Below are 6617 nucleotides of genomic sequence, written 5' to 3'. Positions count from 1 at the left end.
TATATATATGTGTGTGTGTGTGTGTGTGTGTGTGTGCAATAAGAGAAAAAAATTCAGATAGACAAACCATTATAAACACATATGTGCACGGATTTGATCAAGGTAGAATTAGTATAAAATTAAAGCATATATTAATATATCGAACATAGTTATGATATAAGGAAAGATAAAAGGCGGTGAGCTGGCAGAAACGTTAACACGCCGGGCGAAATACATAGCGATATTTCGTCTGTCTTTACATTCTGAGTTCAAATTCCGCAGAGGTCGACTTTGCTTTTCATCCTTTCGGGGTCGATAAATTAAGTACAAGGTTCGTACTGGGGTCGATTTAATCGACTGGCCCCCTCCTCAAAAATTTCGAGCTTGTGATTAGAGTAGAAAAATTATAATAAAAGGTAAGAATCTTGATAAGAAAGTTTTTAAAGGCTTTGAAAAAATAGTCAAAAGTTTACAATAGACGTCTAATAAGATTTAGGGTTACAATTTTAGGTGATTATATTCCGACAACTGTTTCTGGGATTCATTCTTCCGAGTGATAAATGGATCTTGAAATCCATTTTCGGAGGATGTCTCCTTCGTAAGGGAAAAATGTTGATATTCACGGTAGATATGCATTCAGTGCATATTATTATCTAAAGTAGTAACAAGAAAAATTATTAGACGCTTATCATGAACTTTTGACTATCGTTTCAAATGCTTTAAAAACTTTCTTATTTATATTCTTATATTTTAGTATATTATCACTATGTTTATACACTCATATTTATATATTGATATTTATACATATTTTGAATATTCCTATATTTTTCTATGTTCGATATATTATAATAGGTTAAAATTTTAGACGAATTTTACCTTCATCAAATCCGCACACGTATGTGTTGATAGTGGTTTGCCTAATCTGAATTTTTCCTTTTATTTTTCATACCTGTCTAACGTCTTAGGTTCGACTTCAGCACTTCTAAGCAGGACATTTATAAAGAGAAGGTCTTACAGCTGTTTCCGGGATATTTTAAATATCCCTTCATCGAAGACGGCGCGAGAAAATAGTTAAGCAATAGTTATTCCAGAGAAGATATGAAATAGAGTGCGAAGTGGAGGAATGAAAACAGGCGTGTGATCTGCAGAGATATTGTATCTGCAATTTCATTATTTAAGTTGAATGGTATATATATATATATATATATATATATTTGTGTGTGTGTGTGTGTGTGTGTGTGTGTGTGTGTGTATGTGTGTGTATGAGTGTTGTCTTCAGAAATATATGTATATACATACATACATACATACATACATACATACATACATACATATGTGTGTGCTTAATGTTAGCGTCAAATGCGGAAACAGAGTCCGTAGTTCTTCGTTATTTGTATTCGCTTTTGTTTTTGTTTTTTGCCTTTGTTTAGAATTGTTTTGTTTGTTTTTCGTTTGTTTTTACGTTTGTTTTTTGCATTGATTCTACCGAAATATCTTTGCAATCGTCTGGTTAATTCCCAATCTTGAATTTCTCCTCAATTAACAGAATAATTTAAGCTATTGCAATTATATTTGTTTCTGAATTTCATTTTCTTCTTTTAGTTTGAAAACTGAAATTAATTATATTATGAGTCAGCTCAGTGTGCGAGATATTGAAATATATCTCATCTCATAATTACACAGCATTTGTGAATACTTGTTTAATTTCTGAAAGTCATTAAGCCTATTTTAAAATGTTGTACTTCAAATAGTGAATCCCTCCGTCACAACCCCACAACTATGCTTTCATTTTCCGAAATTTTATAGTAGGCTAGATTTCTTAATACCAGTTTTTTTCTTGTTATGTAACAGATTTATTTTCCTTAATTGTTCGCGAATATTTTTAATTTCAGCGGCGTCACTTCTTGATATGTTAAAACTAATGGATTGAAATATTTCCATTAATCTAAATATTAAGAAATTAAAATACTGTTTTTAATTTAGAGACAAGCCAGCAATTTTAAGTGGAACAAATTAGTGAATACTATTGACCCAAATACTATATTGCCATTATGTTTTATTTATCTCAAGATGCTGAAAGGCAAAGTTCTTCTCAACTGGATATTAAATCAGATAGTAAATACCCTGCTTAAAGACAGCAAAGCATATTCTCCGACCATTTAATGACTCTGCCAGTTCATTGCCTTCATTTATGAAATGACATGACGTGAATGTAATAACAGAAAATATCAATAACAGAAAATATCAATAACCGAAAATATCAATAACAGAAAATATCAATAACAGAAAATATCAATAACAGAAAATATCAATAACAGAAAATATAACCTGCTAAAACGATCTTTTAGAGCTGCATATTTTTAGTAAAAGCAGAAGAGCATAATATTTCACATTTCACATGGACATCAAACTTCGTGTTCTCCAACAGTTTCTGATAAACTTCAGTAACTGTATATTTACATAATTGTAATACATCTATAATTAATTTAAATTAGATTATTTTAAATTAAGTTTATTAAATATTCTAATGATTTTGGTATAGGAAACTTCCAGGTTAATTCAGTTTAAATCAATTCAATTTCAATTAATTATTTAAGTATTACAGTTATGTAACTTTACATTTAGGGATGTTTATTTTAATGAAACCGATACTGAACACAACTGATGTGGGAACTATTTATGATATTAATGCTTTTCAACTTCTATTCTAAGTATGTAACCGAAAACATATTTCGCCAAACAGTTATTTCTCAGAGTATTCCTATGTATGTACGCACGTATGTATGAATGTATGTGTGTGTGCGCGTACGAATGTGTGTGTAGTGCGGGAAGTTGTAACTGGGATAAAGAGAAACATAGCCTACAGAATGCTCTTATACCGAGACATCTGTCCTTTATATGTGATCATTTATGAATGACTCTGAGGGTTTCTCTATATAAGAGAAACTGACGACAGTGGCGGAGTTCGTATAGACCTTGCAACTCAATGCATGAAATTACGGAGGGTGAGAGTTTCAAACGATAGACGGTCATATACAGATTGGTGTTTAACTTGTACTGTTTCAAACAAATCACCCGCGAGAAAAACAACGAAAAATGATTCACTATTACAATTCACAATAACTGATTTCTAATTTAGATTAGTCACTATCTTATTGTTTAGTCAGGAGTGAAGGCAATGCCCATGATGCCTTACATGGCCTCCGAGATTGATAGAAAAAAAGGAAGTATGTATCCTCAAATCGGAAATAGAGTCTGAATGCTTGCACCAGTGATTAGCAATAAAACTCCCAGATGTTGATTAAATCGATAGAGTACTTGTAAGTACTTATTTTACCTTGCTCGAAACGATGAAAAATAAAGTTTACCTTTCGAACGCATATTGTAGCTAAATACTCCCGCGATAACAGATTCAACACCAGAAAACAAGGACCCACCACAGAGAACTACAACACAGTCTAGAAATATTTTATTATTGATACCCAGTTTAAGGAGGGGACGCAGTAGGCCTGTTAGGGAGTCGAACAAAATGCTAAGCTGTGCTCCTTTCTGCTTTGAGTTCAAATACTGCCTATGTTAACTTTGCCTTTCATCGTTTCTAGGTCGATAAGATAAAGTACCAGTCAAGTACTGAGTTGGATGTAATTGATTACCCGCTTCTTCTAAAATTGCTGGCTTTGAGTCAAAACGTGAAGCAATTATTAATGTCCAGTTTTGGGGTAGTTCTTAGCAGTTCTCAGATTAATGTACAGAGTAACAAAATAAGATGGCTCCTCTGTCAAGCTCGAAGATTCATGTTCAGTAGCTCGATTAATTAAACAATCCATGTATTAGATTGTATTGTAGTTGGCTTATTATTCCACGAGCAGTCGCATCCTTAATTTAATCCTAATGCAGCGTGACACTTTCGATAGATAACTTTGTCTTAGTGAATTTCTGGTAAAGTACATTCGATCAGTTCTATACAGTTCTAGTCGACACAGCTTCACTCATAAATCTCATGTAAATATATGACTATAGTAAACTCCGCTTGCCTGAATTGCTAAGAAGTGGGATTGAATACAGGAACTAATAATTGTGAACTGAACTCCCTAACCATTAGGCTATGAGTACAGTGTATGTTTAATAAGATAATGTGGTAATATGGCCGAGTAAGCTAAGGCGGCGAATTAGAAGAATCGTTAGAACGCTGGGTAAAATACTCAGCGGCACTTTTTCCGTCTTTGGGTTAAAAGATCAAATTCCGTTGACGTCGACTTTGCTTTTCATCCTTTTCGGGGTTGATAAAATAAGAAATAGTTGAGGCGCAGTGAGTGTCATGGACACTGCCTACCCCACTTACTTTTATTGTAAAAGTCTACCGTTCTAACGATGACTGAATATACTCCAATAAATTTAGTATGAGTAACCAAGACTTATGTAACATCACAAATGCAAGCATATATTTTTCATCACTTATCCTTAGATATCTTTGCTGCACCGTAGAGAACCAAACGAGTAGTTCTGGCCAAATAGTAACTTCTATATCGAGCAAATCCTGTTTTCTTCAATTGACGGTGACATGCATAACATGAGCCACAAATTCTTAGAATAATTTACAATAAATACATTGCGTTTTTCAGTGTATATATGATAGGAAAGGTCCGTTATTGTGTCACTGAACATTATCTAAGAATGTAAAGCCCGTCTATGACACGTTCTTATTAGGTTCAGTTCAGCTTTGAGTCAATAAAGCTATGGTCAAAGTGTTCCGTTGAAGACTTCATCGTTCTATCGGTCTTAGCTAGTTTAACATATTTGAAGAGTACAGGCAAATTAGAGAAAGACTTGATTGCTGTTGTTGTTAAACATACACCCGTGTTTCGCAAATAAAGGGCCGTTCACAAAGAAAATATTTCATATAATATAGAGGCACCACCAGGACAGGTCTACATAACGGTGACTAATACTTGTGTCATACACTATTAAAATCAGAGGGGAAAACCTTATATCTAAGCAGATCAAATACATCCCATGCATTATCATTGAATTGTAAACTGAGAGAGCTATTCAGGATCCATCTATCAATCTGAGCTTCAAAGCAATATGGAGGACGGGATCATCAGTTACGACATATAACACCACATCAATTGTGATACTGCACCTGCATGACGGATTGCTGTTGTGTAACTGTAAGTCACTTCTGAAGGAGAACTCTGATCAAAGGTTTGGAGTGTGAAAATATTCTCTCTTTTTTTCTGGTTTAGCAATGATAAGACGACAAGATTCTTCAATATCTTCTGCCATTTCTTAAGACGATAAATTCTGATTTTTAGTGAAATATAGCTGCTATTTCTAACAATCAGATTCCACAAGGACAGGCTCTCATAAATGCTACACAATCTTTCCATTGGTGAAGAATAATTTTTTTTTATTAGAGGATATGTTATAAGATACTCTTAACTATCTTTTACATTGGTGCAGAAAGCTTATAGAATTGGTACCATTATAAGTAGACAGATTTATTATTAAAGCCACAAACAGTTACAAACTACCAGGGGCATTGTAAGTATGACAAAATAGAATGATGGAATATTAGAATTTGCTCGTTTTAATATTCCTTTCTATTTTTCGATCACTCGGGGACATTGCTAAATATAGTATTACAATATTAGAGTTAAAGTTGAGCTGTGCATATAACATTCCATTTGCCGATCACTTGTGTACAAATCTAAATACAAACATTTCTTCGCTAAAACTAAGTATCCTCATCTAACAGTCCTATTTCTTAGAGATGTACTTTTATTCATAGAAAGGACAGAAACATGTAAACTCAGTAAAGTTCATTGTAATATTCGTTTATAGAAATACCTTTGTCACAGTCACCCCACATAACTTTCTGCAGGGGGAGATTGACTGTTCTCTGATCCCGGTAAAAATGCTGCTGATTGTGTAAGCTTCGAAATGTATACCGCAATAGTTAACGTTTAAAGAAAGATCTAAATGGATATCAAATTTGCCAAGGAGACAATATCAGATGATGAACAACTGTATTGAGATACAGAGTAAGCTGATAAAGCCAGATCGAAATGGGTATCAAATTTGCCACAGAGACAATATCAAATGATGAACTTTACTGTTCCAGCTGAGATACTGTTTCAGCTGATAAAGATCATTTGTCTGTGTCGGGCATTTTGGTGAACAAAACTGATCGAGAATGAATAAGAATTTCTAAAACTAAGGTCAGATCATATTTTTTAGATCGTAAATACATTATTTTTAATGAGCTATCATGAAAAAGCGTATCGAAATCTTGCTGTCTGTTCATTGCTAAACTGATACAGAAGTTGTTGGATTTAGCTGAAGTTGATATTTGATGCCTTGACTATCAACATCAGATAATGACGTTTGCACCTACAGGGTAATTTTGAAATTGCAAGAGTTATCTGGACAGTAATGCCGCAAATACCGATCAAATAGGTTAAGTTAGCGCAGACCTTTCATCATTCAACTCAAAAATTTATGCACGTGAAAACAAATTCATAGACACAAAGAAGTATTTTCATATTCAGTTATTCCATCCGGAGGTTCGCGTATACGTGCGCGCACACACACACACACACACACACACACACACACACACACACACACACACACAC

At 33.8% G+C, this 6617-nt stretch overlaps 1 protein-coding gene across 9 annotated transcripts in view; it reads left to right on the top strand.

Moving 5' to 3' along the window:
• Positions 1-6617, top strand: part of LOC106879147 (potassium voltage-gated channel subfamily H member 7) — a 703964-nt gene that overhangs the window by 417176 nt on the left and 280171 nt on the right. The window lies entirely within an intron of this gene.

Source organism: Octopus bimaculoides, chromosome 9, assembly GCF_001194135.2.
Source record: "Octopus bimaculoides isolate UCB-OBI-ISO-001 chromosome 9, ASM119413v2, whole genome shotgun sequence".
NCBI lineage: Eukaryota > Metazoa > Mollusca > Cephalopoda > Octopoda > Octopodidae > Octopus > Octopus bimaculoides.
The sequence above is the reverse complement of the archived record's forward strand: the minus strand, read 5'-3'. Positions and strand labels throughout refer to the sequence as shown.